We start from the raw sequence: 26,979 nt of genomic DNA on the forward strand, positions 1-26,979 counted from the left end.
ATATAAATACAACAGCTTTTCCATCGTATAACAGGAGTAATTGCAACCAGTGTGAAAGTAAAGGTCATTTCTACGTTCCGGGCAACCTAGGCTTCACTCCAGGGCGTTGCTCCACCAGATCGAGTAGTTAGGGCCTTAGAAGTCCACGGCCGAAGCATAAAATACAAAATAAATAGAACAGTTTTTCCATTGTATAAAACGAATAATTGCTGCAGTGTGAAAGTTATGTTTATTTCTACGTTCCAGGCAACCTAGACTTAACTGTAGGGTGTTGCTCCAACAGATCGAATAGTTAGGGCCTAAGAAGTCAACGCCCGAAGCATAAAATACCATATAAATACAACAGCTTTTCAAACGTATAAAACGAGTAATTGCAACCAGTATGAAAGTTAACGTCATTTCTACGTTCTGGGCAGCCTAGGCTTCAACCTAGGGCGTTGCTCCAGCAGATTGAATAGTTAGGGCCTTAGAAGTCAACGCCGGAAGCATAAAATGCAATAAAGATACAACAGTTTTTCCATCCTATAAAAGGATTAATTGCTACCAGTATGGAAGTGATGGTCATTTCTATGTTCCGGGCTACCTAGGCCTCACTCTAGGTCGTTGTTCCACCAGATCGAATTGTTAGGGCCTAAGAAGTCAACGCCAGAAGGATAAGATACAATATAAATATAACAGTTTTTCCATCGTATAGAACGAATAATAGCAACCAGTGTGAAAGTTATGGTCAATTCTACGTTCCGGGCAACCTAGGCTTCACTCTAGGGCGTTGCTCCACCAGATCAAACAGCTAGGGCCTTAGAAGTCAACGCCCGAAGCATAAAATACAAAATAAATAGAACAGTTTTTCCATTGTATAAAACGAATAATTGCTACCAGTGTAAAAGGTATGGTCAGTTCTACGTTCCGGGCAACCTAGGCCTCACTCTAGGCCGTTGTTCCACCAGATCGAATTGTTAGGGCCTAAGAAGTCAACGCCAGAAGCATAAGATACAATATAAATATAACAGTTTTTCCATCGTATAGAACGAATAATAGCAACCAGTGTGAAGGTTAACGTCATTTCTACTTTCCGGGCAACCTAGGCTTCACTCTAGGGCGTTGTTCCACCAGATCGAAAAGTTAGGGCCTAAGAAAACAACGCCAGAAGCATAAAATACAATATAAATATAACAGTTTTTCCATCGTATAAAACGAATAATAGCAAACAGTGTGAAAGTTCTTGTCATTTCTACGTTCCGGGCAACCTAGGCTTCACTCTAGGGCGTTGCTCCACCAGATGGAATAGTTAGGGCCTAAGAAGTCAACGTCAGAAGCATAAAATACGATATAAATACAACAGCTTTTCCATCGTATAATACGAATAATGGCAACCAGTGTGAAAGTTATGGTCATTTCTACGTTCCGCCAACCTAGGCTTCACCCTAGGGCGTTGTTCCACCAGATCGAATAGTTAGGGCCTAAGAAGATAACGCCAGAACCATAAAATGCAATAAAAATACAACAGCTTTTCCATCGTATAAAACGAATAATTGCAACCAGTGTGAAAGTTATGGACATTTCTACATTCCGAGCAACCTAGGCTTCACTCTAGGGTATTGTTCCACCAGATGGAATGGTTAGGGCCTAAGAAGTCAACGCCCGAAGCATAAAATATAAAATAAATAGAACAGTTTTTCCATCGTATAAAACGAATAATTGTTATCAGTGTGAAAGTTATGGTCATTTCTACTTTCCGGGCAACCTAGGCTTCACCCTAGGGTGTTGTTCCACCAGATGGAATAGTTAGGGCCTAAGAAGTCAACGCCAGAAGGATAAAATACGATATAAATACAACAGCTTTTCCATCGTATAATACGAATAATGGCAACCAGTGTTAAAGTTATGGTCATTTCTACGTTCCGGGCAACCTAGGCTTCACTCTAGGCTGTTGCTCCACCAGGTCGAATAGCTAGGGCCTTAGAAGTCAACGCCCGAAGCATAAAATACAAAATAAATAGGACAGCTTTTCCATGTATAAAACGAATAATTGCTTCCTGTGTGAAAGTTATGGTCATTTCTACGTTCCGGGCAACCTAGGCTTCACCAGAGGGCATTGTTCTACCAGATGGAATTGCTGGGACCTAAGAAGTCGACGCCAGAAGCATAAAATAGGATATAAATACAACAGCTTTTCCATCGTATAAAACGAATAATGGCAAACCGTGTGAAAGTTATGGTAATTTCCACGTTCCGGGCAACATAGGCTTCACCCTAGTGCATTGCTACACGAGATCGAATAGTTAGGGCCTTAGAAGTCATCGCCCGAAGCATAAAATACAATAAAAATACAACAATTTTTCCATCGTATAACATGAATAATTGCAACCAGTGTGAAAGTGATGGTCATTTCTACGATCCGGGTAACCCAGGTTGCACTCTAGGGCATTACTCCACCACATTGAATAGCTACGGCCGTAGAAGTCAACGCCTGAAGCATAAAATGCAATAGAAATACAACAGTTTTTTCATCGTATAACAGGAATAATTGCAGCAAGCGTGAAGGTAATCGTCATTTCTACGTTCCGGGCAACCTAGGCTTCACTGTATGGCGTTCTTCCACCACATCGAATAGATACGGCCTCAGAAGTCAACGCCTGAAGTATAAAATACAATTAAAAATACAACAGTCTTTCCATCCTATAACAGGAATAATTGCAACCCGTGTGAAAGTGATGGTCATTTCTACGTTCTGGGGTACCTAGGCTTCACTCTAGGGCGTTGCACCACCAGATCGAATGGTTAGGGCCTAAGAAGTGAAAGCCAGAAGCATAAAATACAATATAAATACAACAGTTTTTCCATAATATAAAACGAATAATTGCAACCAGTATGAAAGTTATGGTCATTTCTACTTTCCGGGCAACCTAGGCTTCACCCTGGGGCGTTGCTCCAACAGATTGAATAGTTTGGGCCTTAGAAGTTAATGCCCGAAGCATAAAATGCAATAAAAATGCAACAGTTTTTCCATCGTATAACAGAATTAATTGTAACCAGTTTGAAAGTGATGGTCATTTCTACGTTCCGGGCAACCTAGGCTTCACTCTAGGGCGTTGGTCCAACAGATTGAATAGTTAGGGCCTTAGAAGTCAACACCCGAAGTATAAAATACAATATAAATACAACAGTTTTTCCATCGTATAAAACGAATAATTGCAAGCAGTATGAAAGTTATGGTCATTTCTTCTTTCCGGGCAACCTAGGCTTCACCCTAGGGCGTTGCTCCAACAGATTGAATAGTTAGGACCTTAGAAGTCAATGCCCGAAGCATAAAATGCAATAAAAATACAACAGTTTTTCCATCATATAACAGGAATAATTGCAACCAGTTTGAAAGTGATGGTCATTTCTATGTTCCGGGCTACCTAGGCCTCACTCTAGGTCGCTGTTCCACCAGATCGAATTGTTAGGGCCTAAGAAGTCAACGCCAGAAGCATAAGGTACAGTATAAATATAACAGTTTTTCCATCGTATAGAACGAATAATAGCAACCAGTGTGAAAGTTATGGTCATTTCTACGTTCCGGGCAACCTAGGCTTCACTCTAGGACGTTGCTCCACCAGATCGAATAGTTAGTGCCTTAGAAGTCAACGCCAGAAGCATAAAATACAATATAAATACAACAGTTCTTCCATTGTATAAAACGAGTAATTGCTACCTGTGTAAAAGTTATGGTCAGTTCTACGTTCCGGACAACCTAGGCCTCACTCTAGGTCGTTGTTCCACCAGATCGAGTAGTTAGGGCCTTAGAAGTCCACGGCCGAAGCATAAAATACAAAATAAATAGAACAGTTTTTCCATTGTATAAAACGAATAATTGCTGCAGTGTGAAAGTTATGTTTATTTCTACGTTCCAGGCAACCTAGACTTAACTGTAGGGTGTTGCTCCAACAGATCGAATAGTTAGGGCCTAAGAAGTCAACGCCCGAAGCATAAAATACCATATAAATACAACAGCTTTTCAAACGTATAAAACGAGTAATTGCAACCAGTATGAAAGTTAACGTCATTTCTACGTTCTGGGCAGCCTAGGCTTCAACCTAGGGCGTTGCTCCAGCAGATTGAATAGTTAGGGCCTTAGAAGTCAACGCCGGAAGCATAAAATGCAATAAAGATACAACAGTTTTTCCATCCTATAAAAGGATTAATTGCTACCAGTATGGAAGTGATGGTCATTTCTACATTCCGAGCAACCTAGGCTACACTCTAGGGCGTTGCTCCACCACATCGAAATGTCATTGCCTAAGAAGTCAACGCCCGAAGCATAAAATACGATATAAATACAACAGCTTTTCCATCATATTAAATGAATAATTGCAAACAGTGTGAAAGAAGTGGTCATTTCTACGTTCCGAGCAACCTAGGCTTCACTCTAGGGCGGTGCTCCACCATATCGAATAGCTACGGTCTTAGAAGCCTACGCCTGAGGCACAAAATACAATAAAAATACAACAGTCTTTTCATTGTATAACAGGAATAATTGCAACAAGCGTGAAAGTAATGATCATTTCGGCGTTTCGGGCATCCTAGACTTAACTCTGAGGCATTGCTCCACCAGATCGAATAGTTAGGGCCTAAGAAGTGGACGCCAGAAGCATAAAATACAATATAAATACAACAGTTTTTCCATCGTATAAAACGAATAATAGCAACCTGTGTGAAAGTTATGGTCACTTCTACGTTCCGGGCAACCTAGGTTTCACTCTAGGGCGTTGCTCAACCAGCTCGAGTAGCTAGGACCTCAGAAGTCTACGCTTGAAGCATAAAATACGATATAAATACAACAGTTTTTCCATCGTATAACAGGAATAATTGCAACCAGTGTGAAGGTAAAGGTATGTCCTACGCTCCGGGCAAGCTAGGCTTCACTCCAGGCCGTTGCTAAACCAGATCGAAGTGTTAGGGCCGTAGAAGTGAGAGGCAGAAACATAAACTACAAAACAAGTCGAACAGTCTTTCCATCGTATAAAACGAATAATTGCATCCTGTGTGTAGGTTATGGTCATATATACGTTCCGGGCAACCTAGGCTTCACTGTAGGGTGTTGCTCCACCAGATCGAATAGCTAGGGACTTAGAATTAAACGCCAGAAGCATAAAATACAATAAAAGTACAACAGTTTTTCCATCGTATAACAGGAGTAATTGCAACCCGTGTGAAAGTAAAGGTCATTTCTACGTTCCGGGCATCCTAGGCTTCACTCTAGGGCGTTGCTCCACCAGATCGAGTAGTTAGGGCCTTAGAAGTCCACGGCCGAAGCATAAAATACAAAATAAATAGAACAGTTTTTCCATTGTATAAAACGAATAATTGCTGCCAGTGTGAAAGTTATGGTCATTTCTACGTTCCGGCAACCAAGGCTTCACTCTAGGACGATGCTCCACCAGATCGTATCGCTAGGGCCTAAGAAGTCAACGCCAGAAGCATAAAATACAATAAAGATGCAACAGTTGTTCCATCGTTTAACAGGAATAATTGCAAACAGTGTGAAAGTACAGGTCATTTCTACGTTCCGGGTAATCCAGGTTTCACTCTAGGGCGTTGCTCCACCAGATCGAATAGCTAGGGACTTAGAATTCAATGCCAGAAGCATAAAATACAACATAAATACAACAGACTTTCCATCGTATATAAAGTATATTTGCAAACAGTGTAAAAGTTATGGTCATTTCTACGTTCCGGGCAACCTAGGCTTCACCCTAGCGCGTTGTTCCACCAGATCGAGTACTTAGGGCCTAAGAAGTGAACGCCAGAAGCATAAAATACAATATAAATACAACAGTTTTTCCATCATATAAAACGAGTAATTGCAACCAGTATGAAAGTGATGGTCATTTCTACGTACCGGGCAACCCAGGCTTCACTCTAGGGCGTTGCTCCACCAGATCCAATTGTTAGGGCCTAAGAAGTCAACGCCAGAAGCATAAGATACAATATAAATATAACAGTTTTTCCATCGTATAGAACGAATAATAGCAACCAGTGTGAAGGTTATGGTCATTTCTACGTTCCGGGCAACCTAGGCTTCACTCTAGGGCGTTGTTCCACCAGATCGAACAGCTAGGGCCTAAGAAGGCAACGCCAGAAGCATAAAATACAATATAAATATAACAGTTTCTCCATCGTATAAAACGAATGATAGCGACCAGTGTGAAAGTTATGGTCATTTCTATGTTCCCGGCAACCTAGGCTTCACCCCAGGGCGTTGTTCCACCAGATCGAATAGTTAGGGCCTAAGAAGTGAACGCCAGCAGCATAAAATACAATATAAATACAATAGCTTTCCATTGTATAAAACGAATAATTTCAACCAGCGTGCATGTTATGGTCATTTCTACATTCCGAGCAACCTAGGCTTCACTCTAGGGCGTTGGTCCAACAGATTGAATAGTTAGGGCCTTAGAAGTCAACACCCGAAGTATAAAATACAATATAAATACAACAGTTTTTCCATCGTATAAAACGAATAATAGCAACCAGTGTCAAAGTTATGGTCATTTCTACGTTCCGGGCAACCTAGGCTTCACCCCAGGGCGTTGTTCCACCAGATCGAATAGTTAGGGCCTAAGAAGTGAACGCCAGCAGCATAAAATACAATATAAATTCAACAGCTCTTCCATCATATAAAACGAGTGATTGCAAACAGTATGAAAGCTATGGTCATTTCTACGTTCCGGGCAACCTAGGCTTCACCCCAGGGCGTTGTTCCACCAGATCGAATAGTTAGGGCCTAAGAAGTGAACGCCAGCAGCATAAAATACAATATAAATTCAACAGCTCTTCCATCATATAAAACGAATAATTGCAACCAGTATGAAACTTATGGTCATTTCTACGTTCCGGGCAACCTAGGCTTCACTCTATGGCGTTCTTCCACCACATCGAATAGCCACAGCCTCAGAAGTCGAAGCCTGAAGTATAAAATACAATAAAAATACAACCGTCTTTCCATCCTATAACAGGAATAATGGCAACCCGTGTGAAAGTGATGGTCATTTCTACGTTCCAGGCAACCTAGGCTTCACTCTAGGGCGTTGTTCCACCAGATCGAATAGTTAGGGCCTAAGAAGTCAACGCCAGAAGCATAAAATACAATATAAATATAACAGTTTTTCCATCGTATAAAACGAATAATAGCAGCCAGTGTAAAAGTTATGGTCATTTCTACGTTCCGGGCAACCTAGGCTTCACCCTAGGCCGTTGCTCCACCAGATCGAAAAGTTAGGGCCTAGGAAGTGAACGCCAGAAGCATAAAATGCAATTTAAATACAACTGTTTTTCCATCGTATAACAGGATTAATTGCAACCACTTTGAAAGTGTTGGTCATTTCTACGTTCCGGGCAACCTACGCCTCACTCGAGGGCGTTGCTCCACTAGATCGAATAGTTAGGGCCTTAGAACTCAACGCCCGTGGCTTAAAATACAAAATAAATAAAACAGTTTTTCCATCGTATAAAACGAATAATTGCTACCAGTGTGAAATTAATGGTCATTCCTACGTTCCGGGCAACCTAGGCTTCACTCTAGGGCGTTGTTCCACCAGATCGAATAGTTAGGGCCTAAGAAGGCAACGCCAGAAGCATAAAATACAATATGAGTATAACAGTTTTTCCATCGTATAAAACGAATAATAGCAACCGGTGTGAAAGTAATGGTCACTCCCGCGTTCCGGGCAACCTGGGCGTCACACTACGGCGTTGCTACACCACATCTAATTGCTACGGCCTTAGAAGTCAACGCCAGAAGCATAAAATACAATAAAGATGCAACAGTTTTTCCATCGAATAACAGGAATAACTGCAAACAGTGTGAAAGTACTGGTCATTTCTACGTTCCGGGTAACCTAGGTTTCATTCTAGGGCGTAGCTCCACCACAACTAATAGCTACGGCCTTAGAAGTCAACGACAGAAGCATAAAATACAATATAAATACAACAGCTTTTCCATCGTATAACAGGAGTAATTGCAACCAGTGTGAAAGTAAAGGTCATTTCTACGTTCCGGGCAACCTAGGCTTCACTCTAGGGCGTTGCTCCACCAGATCGAGTAGTTAGGGCCTTAGAAGTCCACGGCCGAAGCATAAAATACAAAATAAATAGAACAGTTTTTCCATTGTATAAAACGAATAATTGCTGCCAGTGTGAAAGTTATGTTTATTTCTACGTTCCAGGCAACCTAGGCTTAACTGTAGGGTGTTGCTCCAACAGATCGAATAGTTAGGGCCTAAGAAGTCAACGCCCGAAGCATAAAATACCATATAAATACAACAGCTTTTACATCATATTAAATGAATAATTGCAACCAGTGTGGAAGTTATGGTCACTTCTACGTTCCGGGCAACCTAGGCTTAACTTTAGGGCGTTGCTCCACCAGATCAAATAGTTAGGGCCTAAGAAGTCAACGCCAGAAGCATAAAATACAACATAAATGCAACAGATTTTCCATCGTATATAATGTATATTTGCAAACAGTGTGAAAGTAATGGTCATTTCTACGTACCGGGCAATCTAGGCTTCACTCTAGGGCGTTGCACCTCCAGACCAATCAGTTAGGGCCTTAGAAGTCAACGCCCGGAGAATAAAATGCAAAATAAATAGAACAGATTTTCCATTGTATAAAACGAATAAATGCAAGCAGTGAAAAAGTTATGGTCATTTCTACGTTCCGGGCAACCTAGGCTTCACCCTAGGGCGTTGTTCCACCAGATCGAGTAGTTAGGGCCTAAGAAGTGAACGACAGAAGCATAAAATACAATATAAATACAACAGTTTTTCCATCATATAAAACGAATAATTGCAACCAGTATGAAAGTGATGGTCATTTCTACGTACCGGGCAACCTAGGCTTCGCTCTAGGGCGTTGCTCCACCAGATCGAATAGTTAGGGCCTTAGAAGTCAACGCCCGAAGCATAAAATATAAAATAAATAGAACAGTTTTTCCATCGTATAAAACGAATAATTGCAACGAGTGTGAAAGTTATGGTCATTTCTACATTCCGAGCAACCTAGGCTACACTCTAGGGCGTTGCTCCACCACATCGAAATGTTATTGCCTAAGAAGTCAACGCCCGAAGCATAAAATACGCTATAAATACAACAGCTTTTCCATCATATTAAATGAATAATTGCGAACAGTGTGAAAGAAGTGGTCATTTCTACGTTCCGAGCAACCTAGGCTTCACTCTAGGGCGGTGCTCCACCATATCGAATAGCTACGGTCTTAGAAGCCTACGCCTGAGGCACAAAATACAATAAAAATACAACAGTCTTTTCATGGTATAACAGGAATAATTGCAACAAGCGTGAAAGTAATGATCATTTCGGCGTTTCGGGCATCCTAGACTTAACTCTGAGGCATTGCTCCACCAGATCGAATAGTTAGGGCCTAAGAAGTGGACGCCAGAAGCATAAAATACAATATAAATACAACAGTTTTTCCATCGTATAAAACGAATAATAGCAACCTGTGTGAAAGTTATGGTCACTTCTACGTTCCGGGCAACCTAGGCTTCACTTTAGGGCGTTGCTCCACCAGATCAAATAGTTAGGGCCTAAGAAGTCAACGCCAGAAGAATAAAATACAACATAAATGCAACAGATTTTCCATCGTATATAATGTATATTTGCAAACAGTGTGAAAGTAATGGTCATTTCTACGTACCGGGCAATCTAGGCTTCACTCTAGGGCGTTGCACCTCCAGACCAATCAGTTAGGGCCTTAGAAGTCAACGCCCGGAGAATAAAATGCAAAATAAATAGAACAGTTTTTCCATTGTATAAAACGAATAAATGCAAACAGTGTGAAAGTAATGGTCATTTCTACGTTCCGGGCAACCTAGGCTTCACCCTAGGGCGTTGTTCCACCAGATCGAGTAGTTAGGGCCTAAGAAGTGAACAACAGAAGCATAAAATACAATATAAATACAACAGTTTTCCATCGTATAAAACGAATAATTGCAACCAGTGTGAAAGTTATGGTCATTTCTACATTCCGAGCAACCTAGGCTTCACTCTAGGGCGGTGCTCCACCATATCGAATAGCTACGGTCTTAGAAGCCTACGCCTGAGGCACAAAATACAATAAAAATACAACAGTCTTTTCATGGTATAACAGGAATAATTGCAACAAGCGTGAAAGTAATGATCATTTCGGCGTTTCGGGCATCCTAGGCTTAACTCTGAGGCATTGCTCCACCAGATCGAATAGTTAGGGCCTAAGAAGTGGACGCCAGAAGCATAAAATACAATATAAATACAACAGTTTTTCCATCGTATAAAACGATTAATAGCAACCTGTGTGAAAGTTATGATCATTTCTACGTTCCGGGAACCTAGGCTTCACTCTAGGTCGGTGCTCCACCAGATCAAATTGTTAGGGACCAAGAAGTCAACGCCCGAAGCATAAAATACCAAATAAAAAGAACAGCTTTTCCATCGTATAAAAAGGGTAATTGCAACCAGTGTGAAAGTAATGGTCATTTCTACGTTCCAGGTAACCGAGGTTTCACTCTAGGGCGTTGCCCCACCAGATCTAACAGCTAGGGACTTAGAATTCAACGCCAGATGGATAAAATACAATATAAGTACAACAGTTTTTCCATCGTATAAAATGAGTGATTGCAACCAGTGTGAAAGTAATGGTCATTTCTACGATCCGGGCAACCCAGGCTTCACTCTAGGGCATTGCTCCACCATATCGAATAGCTATGGACTTAGAATTAAACGCCAGAAGCACAAAATACAATAAAAATACAACCGTTTTTCCATTGTATAACAGGAATAATTGCAACCAGTGTGAAAGTAATGGTTATTTCTACGTTCCGGGCAACCTAGGTTTCACTCTAGGGCGTTGCTCAACCAGCTCGAGTAGCTAGGACCTCAGAAGTCTACGCTTGAAGCATAAAATACGATATAAATACAACAGTTTTTCCATCGTATAACAGGAATAATTGCAACCAGTGTGAAGGTAAAGGTATGTCCTACGCTCCGGGCAAGCTAGGCTTCACTCCAGGCCGTTGCTAAACCAGTTCGAAGTGTTAGGGCCGTAGAAGTGAGCGGCAGAAACATAAACTACAAAACAAGTCGATCAGTCTTTCCATCGTATAAAACGAATAATTGCAACCTGTGTGTAGGTTATGGTCATATATACGTTCCGGGCAACCTAGGCTTCACTGTAGGGTGTTGCTCCACCAGATCGAATAGCTAGGGACTTAGAATTAAACGCCAGAAGCATAAAATACAATAAAAGTACAACAGTTTTTCCATCGTATAACAGGAGTAATTGCAACCCGTGTGAAAGTAAAGGTCATTTCTACGTTCGGGGCAACCTAGGCTTCACTCTAGGGCGTTGCTCCACCAGATCGAGTAGTTAGGGCCTTAGAAGTCCACGGCCGAAGCATAAAATACAAAATAAATAGAACAGTTTTTCCATTGTATAAAACGAATAATTGCTGCCAGTGTGAAAGTTATGGTCATTTCTACGTTCCGGCAACCAAGGCTTCACTCTAGGACGATGCTGCACCAGATCGTATCGTTAGGGCCTAAGAAGTCAACGCCAGAAGCATAAAATACAATAAAGATGCAACAGTTGTTCCATCGTTTAACAGGAATAATTGCAAACAGTGTGAAAGTACAGGTCATTTCTACGTTCCGGGAAATCCAGGTTTCACTCTAGGGCGTTGCTCCACCAGTTCGAATAGCTAGGGACTTAGAATTCAATGCCAGAAGCATAAAATGCAATATATATATAACAGCTTTTCCATGTATAAAACGAATAATTGCTACCAGTGTGAAAGAGTTGGTCATTTCTACGTTCCGGGCAACCTAGGCTTCACCCTAGGGCGTTGTTGCACCTGTTGGAATAGTTAGGGCCTAAGAAGTCAACGCCAGAAGCATAAAATACAATGAAGATGCAACAGTTTTTCCATCGTATAACAGGAATAATTGCAACCAGTGTGAAGGTAATGGTATGTTCTACGTTCCGGGCAACCTAGGCTTCACTCTAGGGCGGTGCTCCACCAGGTTAAATAGTTAGGGCCTTAGAAGACAACGCCAGAAGCATAAAATACAATAAATATGCAACTGATTTTCCATCGTATAGCATGACTTATTGCAACCAGTGCGAAAGTAATGACCATTTCAACGTTTCGGGCATCCTAGTCTTAACCCTGAGGCGTTGCTCCACCAAATCGAAGAGATAGGGCCTTAGAAGTCAACGCCAGATGCATTAAATACCATATAAATACAACAGATTTGCCATCGTATAAAATGAATTATTGCAAACAGTGTGAAGGTAATGGTCATTTCTACGTTCCGAGCAACCTAGGCTTCACTGTAGGGGGTTGCTCCGCCAGATCGAATAGGTAGGGCCTTAGAAGTCAACGCCAGAAGCATAAAATACAAAATAAATAGAAGTTTTTCCATGTATAGAACGAATAATTGCTGCCAGTGTGAAAGTTATGGTCATTTCTACGTTCCGGGCAATCTAGGCTTCACTCGAGGGCGTTGTTCCATCAAATGAAATAGTTAGGGCCTAAGAAGTCAACGCCAGAAGCATAAAATACGATATAAATACAACAGCTTTTCCATCGTATAAAACGAATAATTGCTACCGGTGTGAAAGTTATGGTCATTTCTACGTTCCGGGCAACCTAGGCTTCACCATAGGGCGTTGTTCCACCAGATGGAATGGTTAGGGCATAAGAAGTCAACGCCAGAAGCATAAAATACAATATAAATACAACAGCTTTTCAATCGTATAAAACGAGTAATTGCAACCAGTATGAAAGTTAACGTCATTTCTACGTTCTGGGCAGACTAGGGTTCGCCCTAGGGCGTTGCTCCAGCAGATTGAATAGTTAGGGCCTTAGAAGTCAACGCCGGAAGCATAAAATGCAATAAAAATACAACAGTTTTTCCATCCTCTAAAAGGATTAATTGCTACCAGTATGGAAGTGATGGTCATTTCTACGTTCCGGGCTACCTAGGCCTCACTCTAGGTCGTTGTTCCACCAGATCGAATTGTTAGGGCCTAAGAAGTCAACGCCAGAAGCATAAAATACGATATAAATACAACAGCTTTTCCATCGTATAGAACGAATAATAGCAACCAGTGTGAAAGTTATGGTCAATTCTACGTTCCCGGCAACCTAGGCATCACTCTAGGGCGTTGCTCCACCAGATCAAACAGCTAGGGCCTTAGAAGTCAACGCCCGAAGCATTAAACACAAAATAAATAGAACGGTTTTTCCATTGTATAAAACGAATAATTGCTACCAGTGTAAAAGTTATGTACATTTCTTCGTTCCGGGCAACCTAGGCTTCACCCTAAAGCGTTCTTCCACCAGATCGAATAGTTAGGGCCTAAGGAGTAAACGCCAGAAGCATAAAATACAATATAAATACAACAGCTTTACCATCGTATAAAACGAATAATTGCAACCAGTGTGAAAGTAATGGTCATTTCTACGTTCCGAGCAACCTAGGCGTCACTCTAGGGCGTTGCTCCACCAGATCGAATAGCTAGGGACTTATAATTCATCGCTAAAAGCATAAAATACAATTAAAATACAACAGTTTTTCCATCGTATAAAAGGAATAATTGCAACCAGTGTGAAAGTAATGGTCATTTCTACGTTCCGAGCAACCTAGGCTTCACCCTAGGGCGTTGCTCCAACAGATTGAATAGCTAGGGCCTTAGAAGTCAATGCCGGAAGCATAAATTGCAAAATACATAGAACTGTTTTTCCATCGTATAAAACGAATAATTGCTACCAGTGTGGAAGTAATGGCCATTTCTACGTTCCGACCAACCTAGGCATCACTCTAGGGCGTTGCTCCACCAGATCGAATAGCTAGGGACTAATAATTCATCGCTAAAAGCATAAAATACAATTAAAATACAACAGTTTTTCCATCGTATAACAGGAATAAATGCAACCAGTGTGAAAGTAATGGTCATTTCTACGTTCCGGGCAACCTAGGTTTCACTCCAGGGCGTTGCCCCACCAGATCGAATAGTTATGTCCTAAGAACTCAACGCCAGAAGCATAAAATACGGTATAAATACAACAGCTTTACCATCATATAAAACGGATAATTGCAACCAGTGTGAAAGTAATGGTCATTTCTACGTTCCGAGCAACCTAGGCGTCACTCTAGGGCGTTGCTCCACGAGATCGAGTAGCTAGGGACTTATAATTCATCGCTAAAAGCATAAAATACAATTAAAATACAACAGTTTTTCCATCATGTAAAAGGAATAATTGCAACAAGTATGAAAGTTGTGGTTATTTCAACTTTCCGGGCAACCTAGGCTTCACACTAGGGCGTTGCTCCACCAAATCGAATACTTAGGGCCTAAGAAGTCAACGTCAGAAGCATAAAGTACAATATACATAAAACAGTTTTTCCATCGTATAAAACGAGTAATAGCAACCAGTGTGAAAGTTCTGGTCATTTCTACGTTCCGGGCAACCTAGGCTTCACTCTAGGGCGTTGCTCCACCAGATCGAATAGTTAGGGCCTTAGAAGTCAACGCCCGAAGCATAAAATACAAAATAAATGGAACAGTTTTTCCACTGTATAAAACGAATAATTGCTACCAGTGTGAAAGTTATCTTCTTTTCTTACGTTTCTGACAACCTAGGCTTGGCTGTAGTGTGTTGCTCCACCAGATCGAATAGGTAGGGCCAAAGAAGTCAACGCCCGAAGCATAAAATACAAAATAGATAGAACAGCTTTTCCATCGTATAACACGAATTATTGCTACCCGTGTGAAAGTTATGTTCATTTCTACGTTCTGGGCAACCTAGGCTTCACTCTAGGTCGTTGCTCCACCAGATCGAATAGTTAGGGCCTTAGAAGTCAACGCCCGAAGCATAAAATACAAAATAAATAGAACAGTTTTTCCATTGTATTAAACGAATAATTGCTACCAGTGTGAAAGTGATGGTCATTTCTACGTTCAGGGCGACCTAGGCTTCACTCTAGGGCGTTGTTCCACCAGATCGAAAAGTTAGGGCCTAAGAAGTCAACGCCAGAAGCATAAAATACAATATAAATATAACAGTTTTTCCATCATATAAAACGAATAATTGCAACCAGTGTGAAAGTCCTTGTCATTTCTACGTTCCGGGCAACCTAGGCTTCACTCTGGGGCGTTTCTCCACCAGATCGAATAGTTAGGGCCTTAGAAGTCAACGCCCGAAGCATAAAATACCAAATAAATGGAACAGTTTTTCCATTGTATAAAACGAATAATTGCTACCACTGTGAAAGTTATGTTCTTTTCTTACGTTTCTGACAACCTAGGCTTCACTGTAGTGTGTTGCTCCACCAAATCAAATAGATAGGGCCATGGAAGTCAACGCCCGAAGCATAAAATACAATAAATATACAAGAGTTTTTCCATCGTATAACAGGAATAATTGCAACCAGTTTGAAAGTGATGGTCATTTCTACGTTCTGGGCAACCTAGGCTTCACTCTAGGGCGTCGTTCCGCCAGATCGAATAGTTAGGGCCTAAGATGTCAACGCCAGAAGCATAAAACACAATATAAATATAACAGCTTTTCCATCGTATAAAACGAATAATTGCAACAAGTATGAAAGTTGTGGTTATTTCTACTTTCCGGGCAACCTAGGCTTCACCCTAGGGCGTTGCTCCAACAGATTGAATAGTTAGGGCCTTAGAAGTCATCGCCCGAAGCATAAAATACAAAATAAATAGAACAGTTTTTCCATCGTATAAAACGAATAATTGCTACCGGTGTGAAAGTTAGGGTCATTTCTACGTTCCGGGAAACACAGGCTGCACCCTAGGGCGTTGTTCCACCAGATGGAGTAGTTAGGGCATAAGAATTCAACGCCAGAAGCATAAAATACGGTATAAATACAACAGCTTTTCCGTCGTATAAAACAAATAATTGCAACCAGTATGAAAGGTATGGTCATTTCTACTTTCCGGGCAACCTAGGCTTCACCCTAGGGCGTTGATCCAACAGATTGAATAGTTAGGCCCTTAGAAGTCAACGCCGGAAGCATAAAATACAAAATAAATAGAGCAGTTTTTCCATCGTATAAAACTAATAATTGCAACCAGTGTGAAAGTAATGGTCATTTCTACGTTCCGGGCAACCTAGGCTTCACTCTAGGGCGTTGCTCCGTCAGATCGAATAGCTATGGACTTAGAATTCAACGCCAGAAGCATAAAATACAATAAAAATACAACAGTTTTTCCATCGTATAAAACGAATAATTGCAACCAGTATGAATGTTATGGTCATTTCTACTTTCCGGGCAGCCTAGGCTTCACCCTAGGGCGTTGTTCCAACAGATTGAATAGTTAGGGCCTCAGAAGTCAGCGCCCGAAGCATGAAATACAACATAAATAGAACAGTTTTTCCATCGTATAAAACGAATAATAGCAACCAGTGTGAAAGTTGTGGTCATTTCTACGTTCCGGGCAACCTAGGCTTCACTCTAGGGCGCTGTTCCACCAGATCAAACAGTTAGGGCCTTAGAAGTCAACGCCCGAAGCATAAAACACAAAATATATAGAACGGTTTTTCCATTGTATAAAACGAATAATTGCTACCAGTGTAAAAGTTATGGTCATTTCTACGTTCCGGGCAACCTAGGCTTCACCCTAGGGCGTTGTTCCACCAGATCGAATAGTTAGGGCCTAAGAAGTGAACGCCAGAAGCATAACATACAATATAAATACAACAGTCTTTCCATCGTATAAAACGAATAATAGCAACCAGTATGAAACTTATGGTCATTTCTACGTTCCGGGCAACCTAGGCTTCACTGTATGGCGTTCTTCTACCACATCGAATAGCTACGGCCTCAGAAGTCAACGCCTGAAGTATAAAATACAATAAAAATACAACAGCCTTTCCATCCTAGAACAGGAATAATTGCAACCCGTGTGAATGTGATGGTCATTTCTACGTTCCAGGCAACCTATGCTTCACTCTATGGCGTTGTTCCACAAGATCGAATAGTTAGGGCCTAAGAAGGCAACGCCAGAAGCATAAAATACAATATAAATATAACAGTTTTTCCATCGTCTAAAACGAATAATAGCAACCAGTGTGAAAGTTATGGTCATTTCTACGTTCCGGGCAACATAGGCTTCACTCTAGGGCGTTGCTCCACCAGATCAAACAGTTAGGGCCTTAGAAGTCAACGCCCGAAGCATTAAATACAAAATAAATATAACAGTTTTTCCATCGTATAAAACGAATAATAGCAACCAGTGTGAAAGTTATGGTCATTTCTAAGTTCAGGGCAACCTAGGCTTCACCCTAGGGCGTTGTTCCACCAGATCGAATACTTAGGGCCTAAGAAGTCAACGCCAGAAGAATAAAACACAATATAAGTACAACAATTTTTCCATCGTATAAAATGAATAATAGCAAACATTGTTAAAGTAATGGTCATTTCTACGTTCCGGGCAACCTAGGCTTCACTCTAGGGCGTTGTTCCACCAGATCGAGAAGTTAGGGCCTAAGAAGTCAACGCCAGAAGCATAAAATACCATATAAATTTAACAGTTTTTCCATCGTATAAAACGAATAATAGTAACCAGTGTGAAAGTTATGGTCATTTCTACGATCCGGGCAACCTAGGCCTCACTCTAGGGCGTTGCAGCACCAGAACGAATAGTTAGGGCCTTAGAAGTCAACGCCAGAAGCATGAAATACAATATAAATACAACAGTTTTTCCATCGTATAAAACGAATAATTGCTACCGGTGTGAAGGTTATGTTAATTTCTACGTTCCGGGCAACCTTGGTTTCATTCTATGGCGTTGCTCCACCAGATCGCATAGCTAGGGACTTAGAATTCAACGCCATAAGAATAAAATACAATATAAGTACAACAGTTTTTCCATCGTATAAAATGAATATTTGGAAACATTGTGAAAGTAATGGTCATTTCTACGTTCCAGGCAACCTAGGCGTCACTCTAGGGCGTTACTCCACCACATCTAATAGCTACGGCCTTAGAAGTCAAAGCTAGAAGCATAAAATACAATAAAAATGAAACAGTTTTTCCATCGTATAGAATGAATAATTGCAACGGGTGTGAATGTTATGGTCATTTCCACGTTCCGGGGAACCTAGGCTTGACTGTAGGGTGTTGCTCCACCAGATCGAATAAGTAGGGCCAAAGAAGTCAACGCCCGAAGCATAAAATACAAAATAAATAGAACAGCTTTTCCATCGTATAAAACGAATTATTGCTACCCGTGTGAAAGTTATGTTTATTTCTACGTTCCGGGCAACCTAGGCTTCACTCTAGGGCGTTGCTCCACCAGATCGAATAGTTAGGGCCTTAGAAGTCAACGCCCGAAGCATAAAATACAAAATAAATAGAACAGTTTTTACATTGTATTAAACGAATAATTGCTACCAGTGTGAAAGTGATGGTCATTTCTACGTTCCGGCGACCTAGGCTTCACTCTAGGGCGTTGTTCCACCAGATCGAAAAGTTAGGGCCTAAGAAGTCAACGCCAGAAGCATAAAATACAATATAAATACAACAGTCTTTCCATCGTATAAAACGAATAATAGCAACCAGTATGAAACTTATGGTCATTTCTACGTTCCGGGCAACCTAGGCTTCACTGTATGGCGTTCTTCCACCACATCGAATAGCTACGGCCTCAGAAGTCAACGCCTGAAGTATAAAATACAATAAAAATACAACAGCCTTTCCATCCTAGAACAGGAATAATTGCAACCCGTGTGAATGTGATGGTCATTTCTACGTTCCAGGCAACCTATGCTTCACTCTATGGCGTTGTTCCACAAGATCGAATAGTTAGGGCCTAAGAAGGCAACGCCAGAAGCATAAAATACAATATAAATATAACAGTTTTTCCATCGTCTAAAACGAATAATAGCAACCAGTGTGAAAGTTATGGTCATTTCTACGTTCCGGGCAACATAGGCTTCACTCTAGGGCGTTGCTCCACCAGATCAAACAGTTAGGGCCTTAGAAGTCAACGCCCGAAGCATTAAATACAAAATAAATATAACAGTTTTTCCATCGTATAAAACGAATAATAGCAACCAGTGTGAAAGTTATGGTCATTTCTACGTTCCGGGCAACCTAGGCTTCACCCTAGGGCGTTGTTCCACCAGATCGAATACTTAGGGCCTAAGAAGTCAACGCCAGAAGAATAAAACACAATATAAGTACAACAATTTTTCCATCGTATAAAATGAATAATAGCAAACATTGTTAAAGTAATGGTCATTTCTACGTTCCGGGCAACCTAGGCTTCACTCTAGGGCGTTGTTCCACCAGATCGAGAAGTTAGGGCCTAAGAAGTCAACGCCAGAAGCATAAAATACCATATAAATTTAACAGTTTTTCCATCGTATAAAACGAATAATAGTAACCAGTGTGAAAGTTATGGTCATTTCTACGATCCGGGCAACCTAGGCCTCACTCTAGGGCGTTGCAGCACCAGAACGAATAGTTAGGGCCTTAGAAGTCAACGCCAGAAGCATGAAATACAATATAAATACAACAGTTTTTCCATCGTATAAAACGAATAATTGCTACCGGTGTGAAGGTTATGGTAATTTCTACGTTCCGGGCAACCTTGGTTTCATTCTATGGCGTTGCTCCACCAGATCGCATAGCTAGGGACTTAGAATTCAACGCCATAAGAATAAAATACAATATAAGTACAACAGTTTTTCCATCGTATAAAATGAATATTTGGAAACATTGTGAAAGTAATGGTCATTTCTACGTTCCAGGCAACCTAGGCGTCACTCTAGGGCGTTACTCCACCACATCTAATAGCTACGGCCTTAGAAGTCAAAGCTAGAAGCATAAAACACAATAAAAATGCAACAGTTTTTCCATCGTATAGAATGAATAATTGCAACGGGTGTGAATGTTATGGTCATTTCCACGTTCCGGGCAACCTAGGCTTGACTGTAGGGTGTTGCTCCACCAGATCGGATAAGTAGGGCCAAAGAAGTCAACGCCCGAAGCATAAAATACAAAATAAATAGAACAGCTTTTCCTTCGTATAAAACGAATTATTGCTACCCGTGTGAAAGTTATGTTCATTTCTACGTTCCGGGCAACCTAGGCTTCACTCTAGGGCGTTGCTCCACCAGATCGAATAGTTAGGGCCTTAGAAGTCAACGCCCGAAGCATAAAATACAAAATAAATAGAACAGTTTTTCCATTGTATTAAACGAATAATTGCTACCAGTGTGAAAGTGATGGTCATTTCTACGTTCCGGCGACCTAGGCTTCACTCTAGGGCGTTGTTCCACCAGATCGAAAAGTTAGGGCCTAAGAAGTCAACGCCAGAAGCATAAAATACAATATAAATATAACAGTTTTTCCATCGTATAAAACGAATAATTGCTACGGGTGTGAAAGTTATGGTCATTTCTATGTTCCGGGAAACACAGGCTGCACCCTAGGGCGTTGTTCCTCCAGATGGAGCAGTTAGGGCATAAGAAGTCAACGCCAGAAGCATAAAATACGGTATAAATACAACAGCTTTTCCGTCGTATAAAACAAATAATTGCAACCAGTATGAAAGGTATGGTCATTTCTACTTTCCGGGCAACCTAGGCTTCACCCTAGGGCGTTGATCCAACAGATTGAATAGTTAGGCCCTTTGAAGTCAACGCCCGAAGCATAAAATACAAAATAAATAGAGCAGTTTTTCCATCGTATAAAACTAATAATTGCAACCAGTGTGAAAGTTCTGGTCATTTCTACGTTCCGGGCAACCTAGGCTTCACTCTGGGGCGTTGCTCCACCAGATCGAATAGTTAGGGCCTTAGAAGTCAACGCCCGAAGCATAAAATACAAAATAAATAGAACAGTTTTTCCATTGTATAAAACGAATAATTGCTACCAGTGTGAAAGTTATGTTCATTTCTACGTTCCTGACAGCCTAGGCTTCACTCTAGGGCGTTGCTCCACCAGATCGAATAGTTAGTGCCCTAGAAGTCAACGCCAGAAGCATAAAATACAATATAAATATAACAGTTTTTCCATCGTACAAAACGAATAATTGCAACAAGTATGAAAGTTGTGGTTATTTCTACTTTCCGGGCAACCTAGGCTTCACACTGGGGCGTTGCTCCACCAGATCGAACACTTAGGGCCTAAGAAGTCAACGCCAGAAGCATAAAGTACAATATACATATAACAGTTTTTCCATCGTATAAAACGAATAATAGCAACCAGTGTGAAAGCTCTGGTTATTTCTACGTTCCGGGCAACCTAGGCTTCACTCTAGGGCGTTGCTCCACCAGATCGAATAGTTAGGGCCTTAGAAGTCAACGCCCGAAGCATAAAATACAAAATAAATGGAACAGTTTTTCCACTGTATAAAACGAATAATTGCTACCAGTGTGAAAGTTATGTTCTTTTCTTACGTTTCTGACAACCTAGGCTTCACTGTAGTGTGTTGCTCCACCAGATCGAATAGGTAGGGCCAAAGAAGTCAACGCCCGAAGCATAAAATACAAAACAAATAGAACAGCTTTTCCATCGTATAAAACGAATTATTGCTACCCGTGTGAAAGTTATGTTCATTTCTACGTTCGGGGCAACCTAGGCTTCACTCTAGGGCGTTGCTCCACCAGATCGAATAGTTAGGGCCTTAGAAGTCAACGCCCGAACCATAAAATACGATACAAAATACAACAGCTTTTCCATCGTATAAAACGAATAATTGGGATCAGTGTGAAAGTTATGGTCATTTCTACGTTCCGAGCAACCAAGGTTTCACTCTAGGGCGTTGCTCCACCAGATCGAATAGCTAGGGACTTGGAATTCAACGCCAGAAGAATAAAATACAATATAAGTACAACAGTTTTTCCATTGTATAAAATGAATAATTGCAAACATTGTGAAATTAATGTTCATTTCTACGTTCCGGGCAACCTAGGCGTCACTGTAGGGCGTTGCTCCGCCACAGCTAATAGCTACGGCCTTAGAAGTCAACGCCAGAAGCATAAAATACAATATAAATACAACAGCTTTTCCATCGTATAAAATGAATAATTGCAAACAGTGTGAAAGTAATGGTCATTTCTACGTTCCGGGCACCTAGGCTTCACTCTAGGGCGTTGCTCCATCAGATCGAATAGCTATGGACTTAGAATTCAACGCCAGAAGCATAAAATACAATAAAAATACAACAGTTTTTCCATCGTATAAAACGAATAATTGCAACCAGTATGAAAGTTATGGTCATTTCTACTTTCCGGGCTGCCTAGGCTTCACCCTAGGGCGTTGTTCCAACAGATTAAATAGTTAGGGCCTCAGAAGTCAACGCCCGAAGCATGAAATACAACATAAATAGAACAGTTTTTCCATCGTATAAAACGAATAATTGCTATCAGTGTGAAAGTTATGGTAATTTCTACGTTACGGGAAACCTAGGTTTCACTCTAGGGCGTTGCTCCACCAGATCGCATGGCTAGGGACTTAGAATACAGCGCCATAAGAATAAAATACAATATAAGTACAAGAGTTTTTCCATCGTATAAAATGAATAATTGGAAACATTGTGAAAGTAATGGTCATGTCTACGTTCCGGAAAACCTAGGCTTGACTGTAGAGTGTTACTCCACCTGATCGAATAGGTAGGGCCATAGAAGTCAACGCCAGATGCATAAAATACAATATAAATATAACAGTTTTTCCATTGTGTAAAACGAATAATTGCTACCAGTGTGAAAGTTATGTTCATTTCTACGTTTCGGACAACCTAGGCTTCACTGTAGGCTGTTTCTCCACCATATCGAATAGGTAGGGCCATATAAGTCAACGCCAGAAGCATAAAATACAATATAAATATAACAGCTTTTCCATCGTATAAAACGAATAATTGCAACAAGTATGAAAGTTGTGGTTATTTCTACTTTCCGTGCAACCTAGGCTTCACCCTAGGGCGTTGCTCCAACAGATTGAATAGTTAGGGCCTTAGAAGTCAACGCCCGAAGCATAAAATACAAAATAAATAGAACAGTTTTTCCATCGTATAAAACGAATAATTGCTACCGGTGTGAAAGTTATGGTCATTTGTACGTTCCGGGAAACACAGGCTGCACCCTAGGGCGTTGTTCCACCAGATGGAGTAGTTAGGGCATAAGAAGTCAACGCCAGAAGCATAAAATACGGTATAAATACAACAGCTTTTCCGTCGTATAAAACAAATAATTGCAACCAGTATGAAAGGTATGATCATTTCTACTTTCCGGGCAACCTAGGCTTCACCCTAGGGCGTTGATCCAACAGATTGAATAGTTAGGCCCTTAGAAGTCAACGCCCGAAGCATAAAATACAAAATAAATAGAGCAGTTTTTCCATCGTCTAAAACTAATAATTGCAACCAGTGTGAAAGTTCTGGTCATTTCTACGTTCCGGGCAACCTAGGCTTCACTCTGGGGCGTCGCTCCACCAGATCGAATAGTTAGGGCCTTAGAAGTCAACGCCCGAAGCATAAAATACAAAATAAATAGAACAGTTTTTCCATTGTATAAAACGAATAATTGCTACCAGTGTGAATGTTATGTTCATTTCTACGTTCCTGACAGCCTAGGCTTCACTCTAGGGCGTTGCTCCACCAGATCGAATAGTTAGTGCCCTAGAAGTCAACGCCAGAAGCATAAAATACAATATAAATATAACAGTTTTTCCATCGTACAAAACGAATAATTGCAACAAGTATGAAAGTTGTGGTTATTTCAACTTTCCGGGCAACCTAGGCTTCACACTAGGGCGTTGGTCCACCAAATCGAATACTTAGGGCCTAAGAAGTCAACGTCAGAAGCATAAAGTACAATATACATAAAACAGTTTTTCCATCGTATAAAACGAGTAATAGCAACCAGTGTGAAAGTTCTGGTCATTTCTACGTTCCGGGCAACCTAGGCTTCACTCTAGGGCGTTGCTCCACCAGATCGAATAGTTAGGGCCTTAGAAGTCAACGCCCGAAGCATAAAATACAAAATAAATGGAACAGTTTTTCCACTGTATAAAACGAATAATTGCTACCAGTGTGAAAGTTATCTTCTTTTCTTACGTTTCTGACAACCTAGGCTTGGCTGTAGTGTGTTGCTCCACCAGATCGAATAGGTAGGGCCAAAGAAGTCAACGCCCGAAGCATAAAATACAAAATAGATAGAACAGCTTTTCCATCGTATAACACGAATTATTGCTACCCGTGTGAAAGTTATGTTCATTTCTACGTTCTGGGCAACCTAGGCTTCACTCTAGGTCGTTGCTCCACCAGATCGAATAGTTAGGGCCTTAGAAGTCAACGCCCGAAGCATAAAATACAAAATAAATAGAACAGTTTTTCCATTGTATTAAACGAATAATTGCTACCAGTGTGAAAGTGATGGTCATTTCTACGTTCAGGGCGACCTAGGCTTCACTCTAGGGCGTTGTTCCACCAGATCGAAAAGTTAGGGCCTAAGAAGTCAACGCCAGAAGCATAAAATACAATATAAATATAACAGTTTTTCCATCATATAAAACGAATAATTGCAACCAGTGTGAAAGTCCTTGTCATTTCTACGTTCCGGGCAACCTAGGCTTCACTCTGGGGCGTTTCTCCACCAGATCGAATAGTTAGGGCCTTAGAAGTCAACGCCCGAAGCATAAAATACCAAATAAATGGAACAGTTTTTCCATTGTATAAAACGAATAATTGCTACCACTGTGAAAGTTATGTTCTTTTCTTACGTTTCTGACAACCTAGGCTTCACTGTAGTGTGTTGCTCCACCAAATCAAATAGATAGGGCCATGGAAGTCAACGCCCGAAGCATAAAATACAATAAATATACAAGAGTTTTTCCATCGTATAACAGGAATAATTGCAACCAGTTTGAAAGTGATGGTCATTTCTACGTTCTGGGCAACCTAGGCTTCACTCTAGGGCGTCGTTCCGCCAGATCGAATAGTTAGGGCCTAAGATGTCAACGCCAGAAGCATAAAACACAATATAAATATAACAGCTTTTCCATCGTATAAAACGAATAATTGCAACAAGTATGAAAGTTGTGGTTATTTCTACTTTCCGGGCAACCTAGGCTTCACCCTAGGGCGTTGCTCCAACAGATTGAATAGTTAGGGCCTTAGAAGTCATCGCCCGAAGCATAAAATACAAAATAAATAGAACAGTTTTTCCATCGTATAAAACGAATAATTGCTACCGGTGTGAAAGTTAGGGTCATTTCTACGTTCCGGGAAACACAGGCTGCACCCTAGGGCGTTGTTCCACCAGATGGAGTAGTTAGGGCATAAGAAGTCAACGCCAGAAGCATAAAATACGGTATAAATACAACAGCTTTTCCGTCGTATAAAACAAATAATTGCAACCAGTATGAAAGGTATGGTCATTTCTACTTTCCGGGCAACCTAGGCTTCACCCTAGGGCGTTGATCCAACAGATTGAATAGTTAGGCCCTTAGAAGTCAACGCCGGAAGCATAAAATACAAAATAAATAGAGCAGTTTTTCCATCGTATAAAACTAATAATTGCAACCAGTGTGAAAGTAATGGTCATTTCTACGTTCCGGGCAACCTAGGCTTCACTCTAGGGCGTTGCTCCGTCAGATCGAATAGCTATGGACTTAGAATTCAACGCCAGAAGCATAAAATACAATAAAAATACAACAGTTTTTCCATCGTATAAAACGAATAATTGCAACCAGTATGAATGTTATGGTCATTTCTACTTTCCGGGCAGCCTAGGCTTCACCCTAGGGCGTTGTTCCAACAGATTGAATAGTTAGAGCCTCAGAAGTCAGCGCCCGAAGCATGAAATACAACATAAATAGAACAGTTTTTCCATCGTATAAAACGAATAATTGCTATCAGTGTGAAAGTTATGGTAATTTCTACGTTCCGGGCAACCTAGGTTTCACTCTAGGGCGCTGCTCCACCAGATCGCATAGCTAGGGACTTAGAATACAGCGCCATAAGAATAAAATACAATATAAGTACAAGAGTTTTTCCATCATATAAAATGAATAATTGGAAACATTGTGAAAGTAATGGTCATGTCTACGTTCCGGACAACCTAGGCTTGACTGTAGAGTGTTACTCCACCAGATCGAATAGGTAGGGCCAAAGAAGTCAACGCCCGAAGCATAAAATACAAAATAAATAGAACAGCTTTTCCATCGTATAAAACGAATTATTGCTACCCGTGTGAAAGTTATGTTCATTTCTACGTTCCGGGCAACATAGGCTTCACTCTAGGGCGTTGCTCCACCAGATCGGATAGTTAGGGCCTTAGAAGTCAACGCCCGAAGCATAAAATACAAAATAAATAGAACAGTTTTTCCATTGTATAAAACGAATAATTGCTACCAGTGTGAAAGTTCTGGTCATTTCTACGTTCCGGGCAACCTAGGCTTCACTCTAGGGCGTTGCTCCACGAGATCGAATAGTTAGGGCCTTAGAAGTCAACGCCCGAAGCATAAAATACAAAATAAATGGAACAGTTTTTCCATTGTATAAAACGAATAATTGCTACCAGGGTGAAAGTTATGTTCATTTCTACGTTCTGGGCAACCAAGGCTTGACTGTAGGGTGTTGCTCCATCAGATCGAATAGGTAGGGCCATAGAAGTCAACGCCCGAAGCATAAAATACACTAAATATACAAGAGCTTTTCCGTCGTATAACAGGAATAATTGCAACCAGTGTGAAAGTGATGGTCATTTCTACGTTCCGGGCAACCTAGGCTTCACTCTAGGGCGTTGTTCCACCAGATCGAGAAGTTAGGGCCTAAGAAGTCAACGCCAGAAGCATAAAATACCATATAAATATAACAGTTTTTCCATCGTATAAAACGAAGAATAGTAACCAGTGTGAAAGTTATGGTCATTTCTACGATCCGGGCAACCTAGGCCTCA

This window comes from Calliopsis andreniformis, unplaced genomic scaffold (genome assembly GCF_051401765.1).
Source record: "Calliopsis andreniformis isolate RMS-2024a unplaced genomic scaffold, iyCalAndr_principal scaffold0027, whole genome shotgun sequence".
Lineage (NCBI taxonomy): Eukaryota > Metazoa > Arthropoda > Insecta > Hymenoptera > Andrenidae > Calliopsis > Calliopsis andreniformis.